General features: G+C 40.1%; 1 long non-coding RNA gene across 1 annotated transcript; it reads right to left on the bottom strand.

Annotated features, from left to right (window-relative positions):
* Positions 1–640: 640 nt before the first annotated feature.
* On the bottom strand, positions 641–24,879 carry LOC122551341 (uncharacterized). Its single transcript, XR_006312076.2, has 4 exons — positions 24,754–24,879; positions 16,738–16,859; positions 9,411–9,720; positions 641–898 (listed from the first exon to the last, which is right to left on the bottom strand). It is a non-coding gene; the product is annotated as an uncharacterized LOC122551341 (long non-coding RNA).
* Between the last annotated feature and the right edge of the window lie 417 nt (positions 24,880–25,296).

The following is a 25,296-nucleotide window of genomic DNA, read 5'->3' as shown; positions in this document are numbered from 1 at the left end:
GAAATAAACAAAGCATTGATGGGGACAGCTCCTGATATCAATACCATCTTGGAATTGATAAATCAGGCCTGTTTCTCCTGAGCTTACCCACTTTATTTCAATTGTTCATTGTCATGTCCAATTAATCATGTTTATGTCAGAATGATAGCTGCTAATGTGAGTCCTTTCCTGGGAGAACCTTCCCCATTACACCCCCAGCTCTACCTTTCTTAGTGCAAGCACAAGGCTTCTAATTCAGGGCCTGCAGCTATCGTAAAATATTTATGACACTTCCTCACCCACCCGTCAGATCTAACTCTTTTCTCTCCTGTACTTCAGAGTGAGACAGAGAGAAGAGGAGGACAAAGCCAGGGACTCGGGTTGCCTGGGTCTCGGTGCCAGTGCAGGGTATAATTACAGGGAGCTTGTGAGCTCATCTGCTGCTTGTGTGAACATCATGAACAAGGAACACATCAGGAGCTGGAAACTGTGGCAACTCAACACATGATGGAAGATATTCCACTCAATTTTATAAACTTATTGCCCATTGTGACCGCTCAAAGATTCATGTCAGATCTCTCAGAAAACTAACCAACTAGAGAACCTTGAGTCTCTAATACTTTTACTGAACTGCAAGGGCTTCTGAGACACAAAATTGGACAACAATATTTTGTTTATTCTTTGTGTTTACATTGATATATTGTACAAATCACTTTGCTAGATTTACTCCACTTACCAGACAATACTGAGTAGTGACAATATCTTGAGTATCAATGTAAGAAGCTATATTATGAATTTCTAATAATTAAGTAGCAAGCTAGCTCTCATTAAATGCTTTAGAATTAAGCAATTAAAGCCGATTGGAATTTTCTTCATGTTCATCAGTTCCTTTACATCTCCATCCACTCTTCTTAAAAGTCTGTAAATTAATAAGCAATGTTAGTTGAATGACAGTTTCCAAATGCTTCATGGGGATATTAGATTCCCATTTATTGAAAAGGCTTTAATGAAATGTTTTCAAACAGGGTATGAGCTGAAAAATCTCTTCTCAATAATGGAAAAGCGATTGTCTTGGATAGACATGGAACTGACACAGGAAAGGTTCCATGTTTCCCTCGAGGTGGTTATGGTCACACTATGGAATTAGGTGATTAGTTCTCAAAATGTTTGCTTTTTCTGCAGTAAATAAGCACAGTTTATGCAACACTTTAATTTTGTTCCCACATAATTGAGTGTGGAAAATAAGTTAAAAAGAGATTATTTCATTCTTAAGGATTTTTTGAAGTTCCCCAATATGTGCTGGTGACACTTCATCACACTCGGTGGCTCCAATATTTTCAGGGATGGGGTGAGTGTGCTCACCGAGTAAAAACTGTGGCAGACACGATGGGCCATGTCCTCCTGTGTTGTCAACGTCTGTGAGTATATAAAATCTGGGAATGTTATGGGAGCAGAGTTCCTGCCAAATTAAATTGCAGGAACCTGTTATAATCTTTAAAAAATCAATGCCCTGCTTGGCAGCTAATCAGGCTCCAAGTTTGACCAGTTGGCTTTGGAATTAGGAAAACACCCCAACAGTCAAGAGTTTGAAGGAGAGGAAGGAAGGATTCTGGGTAATCCAAGATGGAGGACAGGAAAAATTTCTGGCTGTAACAGGCTGCTCCTCTTTGACATATTTTAGGTGTTGGAGGTGATTTCCTCAAATTCCAGGAGCAGCAATTGCTTTTTATCTGCTGTTGCATTGCTTTGGAACTTTGGAGAAAAGAAGTCAATACAACAGTACTTATAATAGGGAGAGGAACAGACAAAGGCAGCACATGGTCAGTCAGTGCAGGAGAGAGAGAGAGAGAAAGAAATCCACAGTGCTCCCTGACACAGCAGTGAATCTGCGTAGTTTCTGCCTTTGCTGTTGAATTAATGTATTTCTGGACATTGGAGTACGTCTGCGAAAATTAACAATAGTGAAATTCACAGCTGATCTTGGAGGAACTTGTTTGGGAGAGGTCACAGCACAGCATCAGATAAGTGAATATTTTTAAGTGTGCCCTTGCTGTAAGTCTGCAGTAGTGAGTAGAGAGGTTTCATTCTTGAATATATTTTTTACTGAGCTATATCTCATGATTAAACTTTAAAATATAAGCCATAAGTATTAAGTTAGCCTGGAGCAGTGTTTTCTAGAAAAATAAGACTGTGCTACTTTCTGGGTCTGTAGATTGGAAGAAGGAAAAATGGCCTTTAGTAAAATGATATGCTCTTCTTGTCGGATGTGGGAGTTTAGGGAGAGTTTATGGGTTACTGAGGATTATATCAGCAATAAATGATGTTGTTTGCAAATCCTATCAGATCGAATGGATTGGTTGGAGAGACAGTTAGAGGCACTGAGGAAGTTACAAGAGCAAGGAGGTATGATGGATGGCAGTTATCGGAAGGGAGAAAAGTTACAGATACAGTCACATAGATGGGTTTACTCCAGAAAAGGTAAGAGAGGTAGGTAGGTAATGCAGGAGTCTTATGTAGCTATCCCAATTCCAAACAAGGATGCCATTTTGGAAAATGGAGGGGCTGATGGATTCTCAGGGGAATGTAGCACCAACAGCCAGGTTTCTGGTATCGAGATTGGCTCTCTTGGTACGTTGGGTTTCAAGAGATCGATTGTGTTCCTGGACTTCCTAGTCCAAGGCACAGACAGATGTTTTTGTGGCCAGCAGCGAAAAATCAGAATGGTGTGTTGCCTCCCTGGTGCCAGGATCAAGGATGTCTCAGAGATGGTGCAGAATGTTCTCAAGGGGGAGAGGGACCAACAGGAGGTCATTGTACACATCGGAATCAATGACATAGGAAGGAAAAAGGATGAGATTCTGAAGAGAGAATATGGAAAGTTAGGCAGCAATATAAAAAGGAAGTCCTTGAAAGTAATAATATCTGGATAATTCCCGGTGCTTTGAGCTAGTGAGGGTAGGAATGGAACGATAGAGCAGATGAATGCATGTCTGAGGAACTGGTGTATGGAAGAAAGATTCACATTTTTGGATCATTGGAATCTCTTCTGGGGTTGAAGTGATTTGTACAAGAAGGACGGATTGCACCTGAATTGGAAAGGGACTAAGATACTGACAGGAACATTTGCTAGAGCTACTTGGGAGGTTTAAACTAGTAAGGTGAGGGGGTGTGACCCAGGGAGATAGTGAGGAAAGAGATCAATCTGAGACTGATACCATTGACAAAAGAAGCAAATCAAACAGCCAGGGCAGGCAGGAACAATGCAGAGAACAAGGTAGGACAGATAAATTAAGCTGCATTTATTTCAATGCAAGAGACCTAACAGGGAAGGCAATGAACTCAGGGCATTGTTAGGAACATGGGACTGGGATGTTATAGTAATTAAAGTGGCTCAGGGATGGACAGGACTGGCTGCTTAATGTTCCAGGATACAACTGCTGTAGGAAGGATAGAAAGGGAGGTAAGAGAGGAGGGGGAGTGACAATTTTGATAAAGAATAGCATTACAGCTCTATGAGGGAGGATATTCCAGGGAAGTTATTTGGGTGGAACTGAGAAATAAGAAAGGGATGATCACCTTATTGGGATTGTATTATCGACCCCATAATAGTCAACAGGAAATTGAAAAACAAATTTGTAAGGAGATCTCAATTGTAAGAATAATAGGCTGGTTATGGCAGGGAATTATAACTTTCCAAACATAGAATGGGACTGCCATAGTGTTAAAGTTTTAGATGGAGAGGAATTTGTTAAGTGTGTACAAGAAAATTTTCTGATTCAGGATGTAGATGTACCAACTAGAGAAGGTGCAAAACTTGATCTACTCTTGGGAAATAAGGCAGGGCAGGTGGTTGAAAGGTCAGTGGGGCCAATGAGCATAATTCTATTAGTTTTAAAATAGTGTTGGAAAAGGATAGTTCTAAATTGGAGGAAGGCTAATTTTGATGGATGGCTGGAAAATGGGAAGCCTTCAGAAATAAGATGACGAGAGTTCAGAGAAAGTATATTCATGTTAGGGTGAAAGGAATGGCGTAGGCAATGCTGGATGACTAAAGAAATTGCGAGTTTGGTTCAGAAGAAAAAGGAAGCATATGTCAGGTATAGACAGGATACATCAAATGAATCCTTAGAAGAGTATAAAGGCAGAGGGATTATACTTAAGATGGAAATCAGGAGGACAAAAAGGGTAACTAGGGAGAGAATATGGCCCCTCAAATATCAGCAAGGTGGCCTTTGTGTGGAGCTGCAGGAGATGGGGGAGATACAAAATGAGTACTTTGCATCAGTGTTTACTGTGGAAAAGGACGTGGACAATATAGAATGTAGGGAAATAGATAGTGACATTGAACAATGTCCCTAGTACAGAGGCAGAGGTGCTGGATGTCTTGAAATGCATAAAAGTGGATAAATCCCCAGGACCTGATCAGGGGTATCCTTGAACTCTGTGGGAAGCTAGTGAAGTGATTGCTGGGCCCCTTGCTGAGATATTTGTATCATCAATAATCACAGGAGAAGACTAGAGATTGGCTAATGTGGTGCCAATATTTAAGAAAGGTGGTAAGGACAAACCAGGGAACTATAGACCAGTACACTGATGTCAGTGGTGGGCAAGTTGTTGGAGGGAATCCTGAGGGCCAAGATGTACATGTATTTGGAAAGGCAAGGACTGATTAGGAATAGTCAACATGTCTTTGTGCGTGGGAAATCATGTCTCACAAACTTGATTGAGTGTTTTGAAGAAGTAACAAAGAGGATTGATGAAGGCAGAGCAGTTAATGTGATCTATATGGACTTCAGTAACATTTTTTGCAAGGTTTGTGAAGGTTTGTAGCTCAGGATGAGGTTTAGGGTGTAGGTTTGCTCGCTGAGCTGTAGGTTTGATATCCAGACGTTTCATTATCTGGCTAGGTAACATCATCAGTGGCGACCTCCAAGTGAAGCGAAGCTGTTGTCTAATGCTTTCTATTTTTATGTTTGTCCTTGATGGGGTTCCTGGGGTTTGTGGTGATGTCATTTCCTGTTCGTTTTCTGAGGGGTTGATAGATGGTATCTAGATCTATGTGTTTGTTTATTGAATTGTGGTTGGAGTGCCAGGCCTCTAGGAATTCTCTGGCATTTCTTTGCTTAGCCTGTCCTAGGATAGATGTGTTGTCCCAGTCAAAATGGTGGTTTTTTTTCCTCTGTGTGTAGGGCTATGAGGGAGAGAGGGTCGTATCTTTTTCTGGCTAGCTGGTGTTCGTGTATCCTGGTGGCTAACTTTCTTCCTGTTTGTCTTACGTAGTGTTTCTGGCAGTCCTTGCATGGAATTTTGTAGATGTCTGCAAGGACTGCCAGAAACACTACATAGGACAAACAGGAAGAAAGTTAGCCACCAGGATACACGAACACCAGCTAGCCAGAAAAAGATACGACCCTCTCTCCCTCATAGCCCTACACACAGAGGAAAAAAACCCACCATTTTGACTGGGACAACACATCTATCCTAGGACAGGCTAAGCAAAGAAATGCCAGAGAATTCCTAGAGGCCTGGCACTCCAACCACAATTCAATAAACAAACACATAGATCTAGATACCATCTATCAACCCCTCAGAAAACGAACAGGAAATGATATCACCACAAACCCCAGCAACCCCATTCAGGATAAACATATAAATAGAAAGCGGGAGACAACAGCTTCGCTTCACTTGGAGGTCACCAATGATGATGTTATCTAGCCAGGTAATGAAATGTCTGGATATCAAACCTACAGTTCAGTGAGCAAACCTACACCCTAAACTTCAGTAACATGTTTGACAAGGTTCCCCATGGGACTCTGGTTAGCAAGATTATATCTCATGGAATACAGGGAGCACGAGCCATTTAGATACTGAGCTGGCTCAAAAGTAGAGGATAGAGGGTGATGGTGGAGGGTTGTTTTTCAGACTGGAGGCCTGTGACCAGTGGAGTGCCACAAGGATCGGTGCTGGGTCCTTGGAGTGCAGATTCATAGCTCCTTGAAATTGGAGTCACAGCTAGGTAGAATAGTGAAGAAGGCTTTTGGTATTCTTTCCTTTATTGGTCAGAGTATTGAGTATCCTAATTTGGTAGGTCATGTTGCGGCTGTACAGGACATTGGTTAGGCCACTTTAATAGTAGTGTGTGCAATTCTGGTCTCCTTCCTATCGGAAGGATGCTGTGAAACTTGAAAACGTTCAGAAAAGGTTTAGAAGGATGTTGCCAGGGTTGGTGGATTTGAGCTATAGGGAGAAGCTGAATAGGCTGGGGCTGTTTTCCCTGGACCGTCGGAGATTGAGGGGTGACCTTTTAGAGGTTTACAAAATCATCAGGGGCATGGATAGGATAAATAGACAAAGTTTTTTTTCCCTGGGGTAGGGGAGTCGAAAACTAGAGAGCATAGGTTTGGGGTGAGAAGGGAAAGACATAAAAGAGACCAAAGGGGCAACTTTTTCGTGCAGAGTGTGGTACATGTGTGGGATGAGCTGCCAGAGGAAATAGTGGAGGCTAGGACAATTGCAACATTGAAAAAGCATCTGGATGGGTATATTAATAGGAAATGTTGGAGGGATATGGGCTAGGTGCTGACAAGTGGGACTAGATTGGGTTGGGATATCTGTTCGACATGGACAGGTTGGACGGAAGGTTCTGTTTCCATGCTGTACATCTCTATGACTCTGTGACTGACTTCTGGGGAGAAAAGGGTGACCAAGAAGGATCCACAGGTTTGGGCATTGGTGTGGGGGAGGTGGGGAAGTGTACACGTGGTCTGATTATGAGAAGATGATAGATCCACTGGATGGAGCGCTCCTGCCCCACTGCTCCACAGTACCAATACTGTTAGCTGCTGGGTCCAACTGTTTCAAGAGTCCCAGGGAACCTGATCAGCATGTGTTACATTTAAAAGACTACCCAATTCTCAGGGATGGAATCTCATTGAAATGTGACAGTGATATATCTGCTCACCAGAGGCACAAACCTGCTGCCATTTAAAATGGAAACAGCCAGCAGATTTGGAGATTGGATCTGCACAAAGATCAGCAACCTGATATGGACTTCTCATATACAGTGAACATCTAATTTTGAAAATGTATTCACTTGTGGGACATAGCTCATGCTGGCTGGGCCAGGATACATTGCCTATCCCTAGTTGCCCTTAAGAACTTTGGGGTTAACTGCCATCTTGAACCGCTGTATTACATGGACAATGTGCAAACTCACAATGCTGTTGGGAGTGAATTCCAGGAATTTGACTTGTAAGCTCCCCTCCAAGTCACTCAGCACTCTGACTTGAAAATATATCGCTGTTCCTTCAGTGTCAATAGTTCAACACACTGGCAGTCCCTCCCTAAAGGCATTGTGGGTCTGCCTACAGCACATGGACTGCAGCAGTTCAAGAAGACAGCTCCCACCCTTTCTCAAGAGCAATTAAGCCTGGGCAATACATGCTGGTCCAGCCAGTGAGTGAATTACGAAAACATATTTGGTGATAAGTTTATAAAAATGGAGACCTTCGTGTTTGCTTTAAAAAACAGCTATGTTCACGCTCAGATGTCCTTGGAAAGGTGTATGCAATGCAATATTCTCCACAAGGCTGTTAGAGGGAGATGTGCACAGCAGGGCTTGGGTGTATTAGCTCCCCTGCCTACTCCATTTTGATTTAGTACACTCCCTTTGTTTTCCACAGACATTTTTGTTTGTTTCCTTATTCAGTTATTGCTCCTGGTTGGTATTAGTTTGCTATTAATTAATTAACTGTGTGCTTTGTTAGTGGGTTTTTCAAAATAGCTAAAAGAATCTGAGTTCTTTAGTTGGGTGATTTGATGGTAGGTTATAACACTAGGAAAAAGGAGTGGTGATCCTCTCAAGATGGGGTTGGCTTCTAGAAAGGGAAAGGGAAAGGGAAAAGTGGAAGCTGGTGTTTCTGCTTGAAGTATAGATTTATAATTATACCCCGCTAAATCTCTGAGTCTGTCTGTTTGTCTAATTCAACACATTGACATCGGTACACAAAACATCTTATTCATGTTGGACCTGAGGCCATGAAACCTCATGGGGTTTGGAGTCAACTATAGACCCATCAGAAATGAGTGCAAATTCAAGAAATGTGCATGAGTTTCACTTTTACATAGGGGCGGAGCTACGTCATGGAGAAGCACAAAATTACCTATTTTGTTTGGAAGAATGAAAAGCAGGCTTTCTTTTTCATATAAAAGAAGATGAAGTGTTGCGATTCAGAGGGTGAAGAGTATATTTGAATAAGAATCACAGAAAGCTGTCAATTAAGAAGGCAAATTGTGTATGTTACCACTATTACAAGAAGGTTGAAACATAAAAACAAGGGAGTCCTTTGTAATTATTAAGGTGAAAGTACATCCAGCGAACTGCATATAGGTCCAGACTCCTTATTGAAAGAAATGTTATATTGGAATGTTTGTGGGACAATTATTCACTAGATTGATTCCTGGAAGGGGTGTGCTGATAATAAAGGGGGATGAGTAAGAGTGACCGATGCTCTCTGAAGTTTTGGAGAACACATGCCAATGTCACTGAGTTATATAAATTTCCTCTAGGATTTCAAAGATTGGCTTGCCCATTTGGAGAATCCAGAACATGTGGGTCAAAGATCGATGCCAATACGTTGTCCATTTAAGACAGTGAGAAGGAGAAATTTTTCACTCAGACTGTTGTGAATCTTTGGAAATCTTTCTCACAGAGACCAGGATCCCCATTTGACAATATATTTAAAGCTATTAAGGAGATCAAGAGGCATGCTTGATTGGCATTACATTCACAAGCATCCACTCCCTCCAACACCACTCTCAGTAGCAGTATTTACAAGATGCACTGCAGAAATTCACCAAAGATCCTCAAACAGCACCTTCTAAACACACAACCACTTCGATCTAGAAGGACAAGGGCAGCTGTTACATGGGAACACCACGACCTTTAAGCTCCCCTCCAAGACACTCACCATCCTGACTTGGAATTATATCACTGTTCTTTCATTGTCGCTGGGTCAATATCCTGGAATTCCCTCTATAATGGCATTGTGGGTCAACCCAAAGCAGGTGGACTGCTGAGGTTCAAGAGGCAGTTCAGCACTGCCTCTCAAGGGCAACTAGGGACAGGCTATAGCGAGTACAAGCCAGTGACACCTACATTCTATAAATGATTTTTTTAAAATAAGGGTACAGTAAATGGTTTGAGTAGATGGTCAACCATGATCTAGTTGAATGGCAGAACATGAATAAGAAGCCAAAAGACTCACCTCCCTCCAACTTCTTCTGTGCTTATGCTAGACGGTTTCAAATAGATGCTTTATCATAACAATTTAGCTCTAACATAAAATAAGACACCACTATTTCAAATCAGATTGCAGGATGTTATAAACCAATACTTAGAGAAGTGAATTTTTCAAAGTTCTGCAATTTACTTTTTTATTGCGTTCCTCTGATGATTCACTGCTTTTCTGATGATGACGACAACGATGATTTTATTGTTGTTGTTGTTGTTGTTGTAGTTGGTACAGTTGTTGTTGTTGTAGTTGTATTTGTTGTCGTTGTTGTAGTGATCGATGTTGGCCTTGATGTTGATGTTGATGTTGAGTTAATTGTTGATGTTGACGTTGGTGTTGGTATCGATGTTAAGTTTGATGTTGTCATGCTCATGTTCATGCATTGTACCATAACAACTGGACTTTCATTATGACTCACTTGAACCTGGCTGGTGCAAGTAGCAGTTTTCTGCAAATATAATGACTGAGGTTATAATTCAGTAGCAGTAATAATGAGAGGCATATTGAACTAAAGGTCACACATCAGCATGAAATATACTGTCAACATCAAGGGATTTTATTAGCACAGTGAGTATTGGGTCATATTTCCTGGGGAGTAACAGTCTCATGCAGATTTTCACTCTCGTCGCTCTTTTTAATGGAAGGATGGGCTTCTGGGAAGTGATCTGCTTAGGTCTCCCTCAGATATGTGGAGCCATTCTTCCATTTGGGCAGGTCTTTTGCAATGTTGAACTGTCAGAGGAAGGCAGACTGCATCCCCATTTCACAACAGTCAGTTGCTGTATTCTGAGAATTCAAGTGTCCACACAAACACTTTAACAGTTGCTGTCAGACAATAAGTGCATCATCAAGTATGATGTTAGGGTGCTGGGTGGATAGGATGCCAGATGGTCAGGGGGCATGATGCCAGGTAAATAGGGTGACCGATGGAGTCAGAGTTGAGTGCCAGTTGGATAGTGTCCAATGTGTGTAGGGTATCATGAGCAGGGGTAAAGTGTTATGTGGGTATGGTGCCAGGGTTCAACATGGCAAGCAGGGCAGATAAGTGGTGAGGGTGAGCTGGTGAAATTTGGTCTGGCAGTGGAGTAGTGGGTGGGATGTGTGGATGTTGTGTCTCGGGATCACATCCAGTGGCAGTGGCAGGGGGTGGGGGTCAGATCCATCGGAGGGGCTTTGGGTCCCAAGGACTGTCAGATGAGGTCCTGGGTGATGTTAATGGTCGGCGGGTGTAGTTAGGGGTATGTAAGGTAAGTATGCAGTCAGTAGATGTAAGTCTCCAGTTTTAATGGAGATGTTCAGAAGGTTCTGCTGAGCAGAAAATTCAATTTCTCAGGCAATTCCTATGAGTGTCTAGCACTGTGAGGCAGCAGTGCTAATCACGGGGGCTCAGTGATCAGCACTACTGCCTCACAGCGCCAGGGATCTGGGTTCAAATCCAGCCTTGGACGACTGTCTGTGTGGAGTTTGCACGTTCTCCCCGTGTCTGCGTGGGTTTCCTCCCACAATCCAATGATGTGCAGGTTAGCTAAATTGGCCATGCTAAATGCCCATAGTATTCAGGGATTTTTAGGTTAGGTGCATTAGTCAGGGGTAAATGTAGAGTAATAAAGTAAGAGGTTTGATTGGGATACTCTTCAGAGGGTCGGTGTGGACTTGTGTAGGCCGAAGGGCCTGTTTCCACACTGCAGAGATTCTATGGGTGTGTGCTACAATCAGGATTCCACAGGGTCCACATGCATACCTCCTCTTTACATTGGAATAATGTCTATCTGGCCAGCAGAATATCTGTCCCACTGCATATTGATTTGGTACTGTGATATTGTTCAGTGTGGGAGATTGAATGCATGATGTTCCTTTTCAAATCCAGCCTTGGAAAGTTGCGTGTGGAGGCTGAAGAGATTGGGGAGACACTGGATGAATACTTTTCATCAGTATTCATTCAGGAACAGGACATTGTTGCCGATGTGAATACTGAGTCACAATTAATTAGAATGGATGGCTTTGAGGTATGTAGGGAAGAGGTGTTGGAAATTCTGGAAAGGGTGAAAATAGATTAGTCCCCTGGGCCTGATGGCATTTATCCTAGGATTCTCTGGGAAGCAAGGGAGGAGATTGCAGAGCCATTGGCCTTGATTTTTATGTCCTCGTTGTCTACAGGAATAGTGCCAGAAGACTGGAGGATAGCAAATGTGGTTCCCTTGTTCAAGAAGGGGAGTAGGGATAACCCTAGTATCTATAGATCGGTGAGTCTCACTTCTGTTGTGGGCAAAGTCTTAGAGAGGATTGTAAGGGATAGGATTTATGAACATCTGGATAGGAATAATGTGATCAAGATTGTCAGCATGGTTTTGTGAAGGGCAGGTCGTGCCTCACAAACCTTATTGAATTCTTTGAGAAGGTGACTAAGGAGGTGGATGAGGGTAAAGCGGTAGATGTGGTGTATATGGATTTTAGTAAGGCATTTGATAAGGTTCCCCATGGCAGACTACTGCAAAAAATCCAGAGGTATGGCATTGAGGGTGAGTTGGAGGTTTGGATTAGGAATTGGCTGGCTGGAAGAAGACAGAGGGTAGTAGTTGATGGTAAAGGTTCATCTTGGAGTGCAGTTACTAGCAGTGTTCCGCAAGGATCTGTTTTGGGACCATTGCTGTTTGTCATTTTTATAAATGACCTGGAGGAGGGGCTAGAAGGTTGGGTGAGCAAGTTTGCGGATGATACGAAAGTCGGTGGAGTTGTTGACAGTGAGGAAGGATGTGGCAGGTTACAGCGGGATATAGATAAGCTGCAGAGCTGGGCAGAAAGGTGGCAAATGGAGTTCAATGTAGGTAAGTGTGAAGTGATTCACTTTGGTAAGAGTAACAAGAAGATGGGGTACTGGGCTAATGGTCGGATACTTGGTAGTGTGGATGAGCAGAGGGATCTTGGTGTCCATGTACATAGATCTCTGAAAGTTGCCACCCAGGTAAATAGTGCTGTGAAGAAGACATATGGCGTACTGGCTTTTATTGGTAGAGGAATTGAGTTCCAGAGCCCTGAGGTCATGTTGCAGTTGCAGGTCTGGTGCGGCCGCACCTGGAGTATTGTGTGCAGTTTTGGTCGCCGTATTATAGGAAGGATGTGGAGGCACTGGAATGGGTGCAGAGGAGGTTTACCAGGATGTTGCCTGGTATGGTAGGAAGATCGTATGAGGAAAGGCTGAGGCACTTGGGGTTGTTTTCATTGGAGAAAAGAATGTTTAGGGGTGACTTGATAGAGGTATACAAGATGATTAGGGGTTTAGATAGGGTTGACCATGAGAACCGTTTTCCATGTATGGAGTCAGCTATTACGAGGGGGCATAGCTTTAAATTAAGGGGTGGTAGGTATAGGACAGATGTTCGGGGTAGGTTCTTTACTCAGCGAGTCGTGAGTTCATGGAATGCCCTGCCAGTAGCAGTGGTGGACTCTCCCTCTTTATGGGCATTTAAACGGGCATTGGATAGGCATATGGAGGATAGTGGGCTAGTGTAGGTTAGGTGGGCTTGGATCGGCGCAACATCGAGGGCCAAAGGGCCTGTACTGCGCTGTATTCTTCTATGTTCTATGTTTTCAGCTCCCTGAATTTCACTGCCAGGTCTTGGATTTTTCATCACAACTGACGGAAGGATTGCCCAAGGAAAATTAGGCTGGAGGTGGGACTTCATTACCTGCCATTTTCCCACTGCTAATACTTTAACAGCATTGATATTCAGCGCGCTGATATCCAGCATTGCCAGAACAGTGCAAAGGGCTGTGCGAAGGGCAATGCAAAGAATGAAAGGGTTGCCTATCTTAATGCAGCTAATCGCAGAATCAATCTGACTGGATCAGATCAGCGAGGTTACTGAGACAACAGGGTTATAGGCAAATCCTGAAACTTTCAGAAAAAGTTTCTAAGGTTTATATAAAGATTCCTTTGCTACATTCTAACTCTTGCCTGAATATCACCCGAGAATCTGTGTATCTCTATTTTGTCACACTATAGTGCTTGAATCCTTTCTTTTAAATGTTTCTTACTTTTTGAACATATTGTCAGAGAACGCTTTAATATCTGACTCCATAAAACAGCACCCATTCTGCTTAAAAGCTTGTGATAATGGTAACCATCATTCATTATATTTGGTGAACAAACCTTGACTTATTGAGGCTAAACACCAACTCTCTCCTACCTCTTTCTAATTGCCCTTGGAATGTGACTCTCACCCTTACCTAAAACCATTGTATTCAGACGTATCATTGGCCTGTTCCTTTCTTCCAAGTCTCATGTTTCCCAATCCATGCACAGTTCAGTTGTACTGCTTTCCAAAGATCCTCAAAAAGAATTGTGCTGGTCTTTTTCTTCATAGGCAGTCTCTCAGATCTGATAATTATTTATTTTTACCATTCCAGGGTGATAGAATCCTGAGTTTACTAGCCAGCCCAACACTGGATCTACAAATCATACCACAAGTGGGGCAGGTGATGGCCTTGTGACATTGTCACTTTTATGAATCCTGAGAGCCAGATAATGTTTGACCTGGGTTTGAATCCTGCTATAGCAGTTGAATAGAATTTGAATCCAATAAAAATCTGGAATAAAGAGCTGACTAATGATGAACATGAAATTATTGCTAATTGATGGAAGAACACATCTGGTTCACTAATGTGCCTTCAGGAAGGAAACAGGGCCGACATGTGACTCCAGACCCACAGCAATGTGGTTGGCTCTTAACTACCCTTGTGCATTTAGGTATGGGCAGTAAATGCTGGCCTAGCCAGCAATGCCCAAACTTAAGAAAAACAACTTAATGCATGAAGAGCTGGGTGGAATACTTGAGGGTTTTTGCATCATCTATTTGGTGTTTGTGTTTGGGTCTATCTGGATCTCTTGGAGATGTCAAGGTGTTTGGCACATTTGTAAATAATTCTTCTCCAGTTTGTATAGTCTGGGGCAAGAGATTTGCATGGGTCAGTGAGGAAATTGCATCTTCTCTGGGTGATTGAGAGGATATGCTTGACGCATTTACTCTGCCTTCTTGCTAACTAATTGTGCTGATCGGATTTAACGTACAGGGCTTATGTTGGAAGTGTTTCGCCAGGAAATGTTGACAATTTGTGGTTGCTGGGTAGGGGGCAGGGAATGGAACAGAAACTGAAAAGGTTCAGTCCACACAATTTAGCTCAGGGATTGCCATTCTCATAACACAATTATGGCAGAAACGGCCAAATCAAGTTCTGCGTGATGTGAAGTTTATATATGATTTTGCCATGACGATTGTTGTCAATCAGCTAAACAGAATGTCAATCAGACACTGGATGCTGGGGACGTTCACCTGATGGAGGATCCTGATATTGGGGCTCTTGAGTGAGGCTGATGTGATGAGACATTGTAGTTCTTATATTCCCTTTGAGGAAACAATGGATGCCAGCTCATTGTGACCAGGCCATGTTCATTGAATTTTATCAGGAGAAGGAGCAAGGATCCATTGATGTTTGCTTTCCCCATACCTTCATTGCCAATTACACCTTTCCAAATGTTTGTTTTAGCTCCTAATGCAGACATTGAAATTACAAAGGAGTCACAGCTTGTCTGCCTCTTGGGTACAGGACAATCACTGATCAATGCTAAAGTAGAATATCACTTTGGCTCAATCAGGAGCTGCGGCGTATACTCTGATCATAATGGTGCACTGCTTCTAGGTTAGGGAGAGCCAAACAACCATGTAGCATTCATTAGCCCAAAGAAGGGCTGACACTGATGGTTACATATCTGACCCATTCATTCAATGAATCAAACTTCATTCATTAGCCCTAAAGGAGGGCTGACTGTGTTGCTGACGTGTCTGACTTGTCATTACCCAGTTTATCTTTCTCCCTGTTTTTGAAGAAGGCTGTACCACTTAGAATGCTCCAGCCCTTCAGATACCATCACTGTGGTCAGAAATCAATTTCTGTCCTTCTTACAGTTACTGAAAATGAGGAAATAGTTAATCACCATTAATTACTGCCAGTCTTTCTAGTATTTCCACTTTATCAATCTTACCCAGCATACTGAAAACCCCCTTGTTTGACGTAGCCTTAAAGATTTTCCTTTTTTGGTGAACAATGATGCAAAGTATTCATTTAATATCTCAGCCCTGGCTTTCTGTCTCCCACAAAACAATAGCATTTTGGTCACAACTCAATCCTTTCATGATTTATATCCCTGTAGAAGACCTTTGAATTTCCTTTATGCAGACCCTAGTCTAATCTTGTATTGTATCTTTGTCTCTTGTATTTCCTTTTTCACTTCTCCTTTACACTTTTAATATTGATCCTAATTTTACTTGTACTATCAAGATGATATCTCTTCTACGCACCATTTTGTTCCAAGGCAAACAACAAAATTTGATGTGATTCTGCCATTGGAAATCATTTATGAAACAAATGATTAAAATATCAGCTGGGTGCACAGTGTGATGTATTCATCCGTACTAAAAGCTAACTACATTAATGCACAGGATTCTCTTTTATGGAGACAAAATGAATTTGTATATATATTACAATTTCTTCAAAAAAATGGGCATGGAGACAACTAATGTCTTAGCAACTTTTGAGAAGATGTGTAGCTCAGGTTGATGAAAACTATATAAGTTAGCTCACTGAGCTGGAAAGTTTGTTTTCAGACATTTCGTCACCATACTAGGTAACATCATCAGTGAGAGTCTTCGGTGAAGGGCTGGTGGTATGTCCCACCTCTCTATTTATAGGTCTTGGTTTCTGAAGGTAGGTGATGTCATTTCCAGCTCATTTTTTCAAGGGAAGGGAGATAGGGTCTAAGTCGATCTGTTTACTGATGGAGTTCTGTCTAATGTCTGCTGCATTTCCATGGCAATGCACTGACCTATCAGAATCTAGCTGCCTTACCTGAGAATTAAGATGAATAGGTAACTGTTCTTGCTGTATCTCCATGCCAGAGATGGCCCAACAAATCAGCACCCTTTTCTCATAGTGTAGAAGGTACTGACCCTTTGTTCAAGACTATTTTTTGTGGCATAGTTATGAAGGTGCAATATAAATGAGGAAGAGACTGAAACTGAGGATGTGTTCTAAAGGTGACTATTCAGAAATGGGAAGGAATTGCCTTAGCACAACTATTAAGGGATACGTAGGAAAAGATCAATTGACGGCAGTCCCATTCAGCTGGATAATGGAGAAGGTCCATATTGCATCAAAATTAGAGCTGTAGTTTATTATACTATTGCACGATCACTGATCATACTTTGTTCCATGTTAACAACAGAACCTTCCAAAGCTATCTCTGTAATGCTAACTCACAGGTGGATGCTTTATTACTTACTGCTGTATGGGGGGTCAATGTGAATTATCAACCAAAGATAGGACTAAATTTCAAATGTTGCATGGTAGGTCAATATGGTTTATGGTTAATTAGAACAGAGCAGAAAATGGCTAACATTGTAATACTCACAGCATCTGGGGTAGGTAGCAGTGTACAATTTGCTAGATCCAATCCAGAATTTGCAGCACATACAGTTTCCTGGACATCAATGATTATTTCAAAATCCATTGCCCTTCTTCCAAGTCAGTAGCCTAAGCAAAGGGACAGGGTTATATGAATGAAGTATGTTTCAGGTCACACTTACAAACAATGATACAGGGCTTGGTTTTCTTGGCTCTAAAGGAAGTGTGCTGGCTAAAAGAAAAATGACTTTGACATGACATGCCATGCCCAGAAATATCACCCCTCCAAGTTTGCCTTTCCTCAACTTTCATTATTGCAAAAGACAGTAAAAATCCTTGAGCCAACCAACACAAATTATGATGCCAATTAAAAATAAACTTTAGGCCATAAAAAGTAAAGGGTACATTTCTAAACGGGTGAAGGAACAAAGGGACATGGATCCATCTGTGGCGCTAGTGGCAGGACAGGATCAGAGAATGGCACACACAGAATACAGTAAGTCCGTACTGTTACAGTAAAGTTGGATGTCAACAAGCAATATGGTCTGAGTGATACATTGTTTTCTAACAGTTACCCAGGCAAAATAATAGATTTACACCTAATGAAGTGTGTTTCAGCTCACACCGATAAACAATAATGTGACAACAAACAGTGTTGGTTTTGTGTATCATTTGTGTTCTTAGAAAATGACTTGGGACATTTTATGATGTTAAAAGAACTATTCAAACTCAAAATTGTTGCATAGTGGTCAGTTAGAAGAACGCCTTAAAAAATGATTGTAGAGGAGGTGATATGAATTATGAGTCCAAAATTGAGTAGATTGATTCATTGGTGAATTAATAACATATTCATATGATCAATTTCATGAGTTAATTTTCTTGGTACAAAATTTTGCAGAGCTACGGCAATGTAATGGTTATGTTCCTGGACTAGTAATCCAAAAGTTTGGAAGTTGGGGTTCCTCAGCTCTGAAAATGATTAGCTGCTGGAGTCATACAGATGTATAGCATAGGAACACACCCTTCAGTCCAATTCATCCTTGCCGACCAGATGTACTATTTTATTCTCGTTCCACTTCATCATCATAGAATCATCGTAGAATTCCTACAGTGAGGAAACAGGTCATTTGGCCCAAAAAATCCACACCGATCCTCCAAAGAGTATCTCACCTTGACCCAACCCCCTACATTTCCCCTGAGTAATGCCCCTAACCTACACATCCCTGACAACCATCGACAATTTAGCATGGCCAATTCACCTAACCTGCACATCATTCAACTATGAGAGGAAACAGGAGCACCTGGAGGAAACCCACGCCGACACGGGGAGAATGTACAAACTCCACACAGACAGTCGTGCGAGACTGGAGTCACAATGTGAAGCATCATTCATAACTACTGGGCCAGCATTTGGTCCATTTCCCTCTCAACCTCTCCTATTCTAATACCCATCCAAGTACCTTTTAAATGTTGTAATTGTACCAGCCTCCACCACTTCCATATACACACCACTCTCAGCGTGAAAAAGAATCTTCAATCTATTCAAGCTGAATTCTGTTGTCTTTATTAAATAACAAAGAAATAAAATATCAATCTGCTAAAATGTATGAATTAAAGCAGAGGCTCAGATTTATATTGAAGACCATTTCACTAAAAGGAGTTAATGAAATAAAACAAAATATTTTAGTCCACAATTGTAAGCGAAATAAAATTTCTAGCAGTTACTATATGAATTAAACAGTCTTTGTAATGCAGGTTAAAAAGATAGTCTTAGACAGGAGTTAAATATGAAGACAGAGTATTTGGCCAGTTGGAACTATACATTTAAAAATATGAACAAAAGTCAAAAAATTTGAAAAATTAGCATGGCAGAAGATCAGGATATTATGGGGAAACGTCTTCAACTTGAAACATGAGTTTTGTTTTTCTTTCCCTGTATATCTGAATATTTCCAACAAATGGTTTGGTTTTATTTCAGATTTCCAACATCTGTAGGATTTTACTTTAATTGTGACGGTGAATAGAGTTGGACAGGAGCAATGTCGAGTGACTGGAGTCTGAAATGAACTTGCAGACCCAAAGCAAATCAGCTGCTATTATATCTGTTATAATATTTACAAAATGAATTGCAAAGCTAAGAGTTCTTGTTAAAGAATGAGAAAGAAATAATGATAACAAGATGTTGGACAGAAAATGTAATCATCCATGAGTTCTTAATATGATGTAAAGAGCTGATTGTTCCATTCCAGAGGATATTGACTGAAATATGATATGTCTTGACAATATTTTTCTCACACTAAAAACCTTCATGCATTCAACAGATTTTTTTTAAAATCACAAGTCAATGAGTACAATAAATCCATGAAATTTAGAGGCATTTACAACTATTATTTCACGGCAACAAGTTATAGATTGCAAAATCTTAATTCAGCTTCGATGCAAAGCCCTTACTATTTTCTTTAATTGTAAGAAGGCAGAACTTACACATGGGTCCCCTAAACCTGACTCATGAGAATTTGAGTTAACAGCCAATGATCAGAATAAAAAAATCAGACTCTAATCATTCCAGAGCTCACCTCACTATTTGCCAGAACAGTAGAAGAGCTGGTCTACAGTAAACTTGAAGAGAAATATTTCACTTGTGTTGTGAATATTTCTATTCCATTCTTCAAAAGGCAATCTAATTGAAACATGCACCATCCTGAGGGTGTTCAGTAGTGTGGGTACCATGAGGTTTTTTCCCCTTCCAGGAACTTGAGGACTCAATTTATAAATGAAGGATCCATCTGTTGAGATGGGGGATGAGGAAATTGTTTATTTTTTTTGCAGAGTTGTTAGTATATCGAAGACTCTTTCCCAATGATAATGAAAACAGGATCATTGAATATTTTTAAGCCTAAATTAAATAGAGTCTTGTTTAAGCAGGGAATCAATGGTTAAAGCTGGTAAACAGAAAAATCGAGTTGAGGCCATAATCAGATTAGCCATGACCTTACAAATGATGAAGCTTGTTTGAGATCTCCAATATCCTGCTCATACTCCTGTTCATATATTCTCTGCCTGTCGTTTGTTTCTTTTTAATGTTTACAGTCATCAGGCCATGCAAAACAATAGAGCATTTTACAGAACAATGATGCAATCGGACCATGATCATTGCACTCCACTCGGTTCATTTCATTCATAATCTTACCACTTATGTGTCCTAACATATCACAGGATGTTGCAATTTATTTTGTAAGGAATGATGTGCATCAATTTTCAGTTTAATAATCAATACAATCCCAAATCTAAATATTTTTGGTAACTTTTCCAACTATTTATTATAACGTCAGTGGAATAAAGAAATGGTGAATTATCAAATTAAGTAAACAAATTCAGAGGTATGAAATGTTCTGGCCTCCGTTACTGGATTTTTTTAGGATGTAGCAAAACGACATTCCCATCCTAATATCAAGCTCAGCAATATTCCAGAATCATGTTTACTGCTTTGAGACATAGAGTCATACAGCTTCGCAGCACATAAACAGACCCTCCAGTCCAATACCTGCATGCTGACCAGATAACCTCAATTGATCTAGTCTCATTTGACCCATATCCCTCTAAGGCCTTCTTATTCATGAACCAATCCAGATGCCTTTTAAATGTTGTAATTAACTGTCAGCTGTAAACTAGAATTTCTTCCTATTTTTACTCAGTATTGACAGCATAACTTCAGCCACCCAGTTCCCATCTTCTGAAATTCTTTTCTTGAATTATGTTGTCTGTCCACTTCTCCCAATTCTTCCAAACTCCACCATTTAACTAAGTTTTGTTGACCACTTCCAATTAATCATTTTCAGTTCATGAATGCATTTTTCAACATGCAGTTGTGAAGCTTCTTTGGATATTTTTCTGTATTATGGATGTTGCTTTATTTGTGAGTTACTTGCAAGGTGAAAATGTATAGAAGTATAGAGCAATCCAGGAAAAGGCATTGGCACAAATTAACACAAGGAATGTGGTTGTGATTCTTGAAGGCTAACCAGCTAAGTCCCGGTGTAATGCAAGCTGTGTGATTTATATGTTAATATTTTAATAGAACTTATTTTTGACTTTGAGCTTTGAACCAAAGACATGTGGCTTTTGGTCTCCATAAATGAAATGAATTAATGAGTAACTGTCAATATTGGAAGCATATTATTTTTAAGTGAGTGCGTGAGAGAGGAACTTCTTGGAATAGTAATGGGAAACTGTTTGCATTGGGAGAGTTTTGCAAGTGGGCAAAGTAAGCGTTGAGAGGCATTAGCTTGCTTTTAATTAGATGGATCAGGAGATATTTTGGTTTGTTAGTTGAGGGAAAAATTGAAAGTTTGGATTTTTTGTTTCAATTTGTAGCAGATCTGGTTGAAGTGAGATAGAACTTGTTTGAAATCCAAACTCAAAAGAAAATATATTAATATATCGAAATGACACACCTTACCTCATAACTTACATCAGAATTATCAGTTTATCAACACAATGTCCATATGTCTTACATTTAACAATTAATGTTCAAGCAATTAAAGCTAAATACTTGGAACACAATTTTCAATGTACTACACCCTTCCATTCTTAGTAAATGAGAGTCATCGTATGTTGTAAAAGCTTGTTTTCAGAAGTGAAAATAATAAACTTAAACATAATATGATCATTCAACTTCACTAGTAATGCTACTAAATTTCCTGTCTTTTGTCATAATTTAACAAAACACTCTAGTCATATGCAATGAAATAAAAGATTAGTTCACTGTCTGAAGCGAGCTCATTTCATAACAGAATGACTTGAATCATCTTGTTGCATGAGGAAGATACCATCCACCATCAGATATGATCCCTCTTATATCCCAATCTTCAACTGAGATGTTAAAATTGGAGACTGGGTCAATGTTTACTAACAAGATTTTCAAGAGCTTTGAAGAAGGGCAGATTTCCTGTGATCATTAATTCTTTTGGTTATGTCCCAGCAAATCACTGGGTGGCAGTCACGATCAAATGGCAGAGCACACTCAATGGGCCAAATGGCCTAATTACACTGATAGCTTAGGGTCTCATGATCTAATGACACTGTTTTTAAGACTAATGCAACTGACACAATTCAAGCCACAGAACGCGCAACAATTTTTCATATTTTGCAAAGCAGTGAAATAGTTTCACGAGATGAGCATTTTTCATGATCCAACATCAATTTATTGATCAGAACATTTTGGAAGTTGACATGCTACAAATGATAGATTCCATTGCTCTGGGATGGATGTGTTCTTCTTGAACCCATGTTAATCCTAATTATAATGATTCATCTTTCCCCTCCCAGTCTTTATGTGCACCTTTCTAAATCTGTCTGATGTTCATTAAGGGCAGCCACTAAGCTGGAGTGAGAGCGATGCAGATGTAGAGGCTGCAACTAAAGACATGTTATGATCCAGGAGTTTCTGATGTTTTCAGACTAAGAAGTAGGCCTTTCAGCCCATCAAGTCTGCTCTGTCGTTCAATTAGATTATGGCTGATCTGGTGATCCTCAACTCGAGCACTGATCACAATGGATTACAAATTGTTATCCAGAAAATGTCCTGCATATCCCAACTGTCCATCTCCTTTTAGTAAGTCAATCCTCTATTCATGCCAAAATACTACCTCATGGACTCTTATCTTATTAAGTAACGTAACATGTGGTACCTCATCAAATGCCTTCTGAAAATCCAAATATATTACATCCACTGTTCCTCATTTATCTATCCTGCTTGTTACCTCAAAGAATTCTTGTAAATTTGTCAGGCATGATGTCTCCTTCATGACATCATGCTGACTCTGCTTGTAAATATTGTTTTTCTAAATGGTCTGCTATTACATTCTTTATAATAGATTAATGTTTTCCCAACAACAAATATTAAACTATCTGACATCCAGCTACCTGTTTTGCATCTCCTTCCCTTTTTAAAAAAAGTTGTTACCTTGGCAGATGTTCAATCCTTTGGGATTTTTTCAGAATCTAAGGATTCTTGGAAGATCACTATCAATGCATTGAGTATTTGCTGTAGTTATTTTGTTGAATATGATTGGATGCAATCCCATCAGATTCAGGGAACTTATCAATCTTTAGCCTCATTAGTTTCCCTGGCACTTTTTCTCTCATGATAATTATTGTATTTAATTCCTTTTTTTTGTGCCCCTTGAATTTTGGAATACTATTCTGAAGACTGAGGCAAAGTATTTACTCAACTTCTTTGCCATTTTCTGGTCCGCCATTATTATTTCCAGTCTTGTTCTCTCAGGGGCTTATGTTCATTTTGGTTTCTGTCCTTCTTTTTATATATTTAAAGATGCTGTTGCTGTCTGTTTTCATATTATTTGCAAGTTGAGACTAAAACTTTACATTCTCTCTCTTTATAATTTTTTGATCATCTTTTGTCAGATTTTAAAACTTTCCCAATCATTTGGCTTACCACTAATCCTTGCAACATTGTATGTTTTCTCATCAATTTGATGCTCCCTGGTTATATTCTGGCTTATCGCCTTCTTCTTCATGAGCTGTGATATACTTTTGCTGTGAGCCATGAATTATTTTCTTCGAGGTCGGCCATTTTTTTCTCAATCAGCTTTGTTAAATTTCTTTCCTGGTCTACTCCAGCCAGCTCTGTGCTCATTCCTTTGTAATTACCTTGATTAAAGCCTAGCACAGTCGACTCTATACAAAGTTCCTCTCTCACAAACTGATTGCTAAAGTCCATTATGTTATGTGCACTGATTCTGAGGTTATTTTGACTTTGATAACTTTGATTAAATCTGCCTCATTACACATCACCAGATCCAAAATAGCTTGCTCCCTGGTTGAATGTAGAACATAATGTTCCAGGAAATCATCCCAAACACCATGCATGAATTCTCTGTCAGCTGATTTCATGAAGATTAAAGTCATCCATGACTAATGTACTACCTTTGTTGAATCAACACTAGAATGGTGCTAAAAAAGCACAGCAGGTCAGGCAGCATCCGAGGAGCAGGAAAATCAATGTTTCAGACAAAAGCCCTTCATCAGGTCCAGCACCACTCTAATCTTGATTCTAATCTCCAGCATCTGCAGTACCCACTTCTGCTGACCTTTGTTGAATACTTAGTTACCAGCTACTTTGTACTCATGTCTCTGTAATGTCTATAAGATCACATCCATTCACCTTTATTAATGCTGATAATTCATGCCTTTTGCTTTGAATACCTTGAGCATTCAAGAAAAGAGCCATTAATTTTGTTTTTTTTTTACCATTCTTACCCCTTTTGACCCTATGTATGGCTGTTCTACTCATGCTTTTCTGTTTTGTATCTTCTTTCTCTACCTGACCACTTGGGTATCATTACCCAAATACCTGCCCTGTTAATGCTGTCACATCTATTTGCTTCATATACCCGCATTTCCACTCTCCAAAACCCCCCAGCCCCTCTAATTAATTCAAAACCCTGTCTGCAGTCCTAGTTTTTTTTTACGTTCCAGGACACAGATCTCAGGATAGTTCAGTTTCTGGTCCAATTGCAATATTCAGGGCTTCCCTTTGTTTGCAATATTCAAATTTCATGCAACATTTTGCTGTGCTAGCAGAGAGAGATGGACTTGAACCAACTGAATATTTGCTTTTCAACAGTACCTAATGGGTAGAGCTTCCTATTGTCACCTCTAGAATTAAACTGCAATCTCATCGCAGGTAAGTAAATGTTTGCACAGGGAAATCCCATTATGCCACAAAGGAATTTCAAGATTATTTGTTCACATTGAAACAATTAATAAAGAGTGGTGACAAGAGGAAACAATAGAGTTGGACAAAAAAAATCATACTTTTTTTTAATAAGATGTAGGTCTAATCCAAACTATTCCAACCCAAAATGCTAAAAATGAATGTTAACCTCTTGGCCGTGACCAAATTTCTCAAAATTCATAGCATATTCCATAAAATGTATAAATCTAATGTTCATTAACATAAAAATGCTAAAAGGATTCAATTGAATTTGGTGACACTTACATGTAGTACTTGGCAGCTGACAACACGGAAAAGGTTATTCATTCCAAACATCTGATCCACTTTTGCAATTGTAGCATTTACTGCCTCAGGTGTCTGGAAGCTGGTTGACTGATCACATGGAGTCCCAGAATCTAAAAGCAAAGGGTGTTAAAGATGAATACATTTGTGACTGTTAGCATACAACAACAATTTACACAGCAAAATCACTCCTCAATATATTTCAATACTTGCCAGAATAGTAGAGGATCTGGGCTACTGCAAATATGATAAAAATGATTTTCATTTTGTCTATTTGGATATGTTGGTCAACACTTCAGTTCTGTTTTACCTTCTGCCTGCTGCCTGTTTCTATTCAACATTTATATACCTCAGGAAAAACAACTCACATTCTGCATCAGTGATGTAATCTGACCACAAGTAATGCACACCTTCACTCATTTCGTTTCCTTCAAATTCTTCCCACTTGTTAACTATGTGTTCAAAAGCTTCACTGGGTGTTCCAGTTTTTCATTAGTAGTGATGGGTGTAAATTTCCAGTCTCAT

The sequence above is a fragment of the Chiloscyllium plagiosum genome, unplaced genomic scaffold (genome assembly GCF_037043375.1).
Source record: "Chiloscyllium plagiosum isolate Xiang-an unplaced genomic scaffold, Cpla_swu_hap1 HiC_scaffold_7, whole genome shotgun sequence".
Taxonomy (NCBI): domain Eukaryota; kingdom Metazoa; phylum Chordata; class Chondrichthyes; order Orectolobiformes; family Hemiscylliidae; genus Chiloscyllium; species Chiloscyllium plagiosum.
The sequence above is the reverse complement of the archived record's forward strand: the minus strand, read 5'-3'. Positions and strand labels throughout refer to the sequence as shown.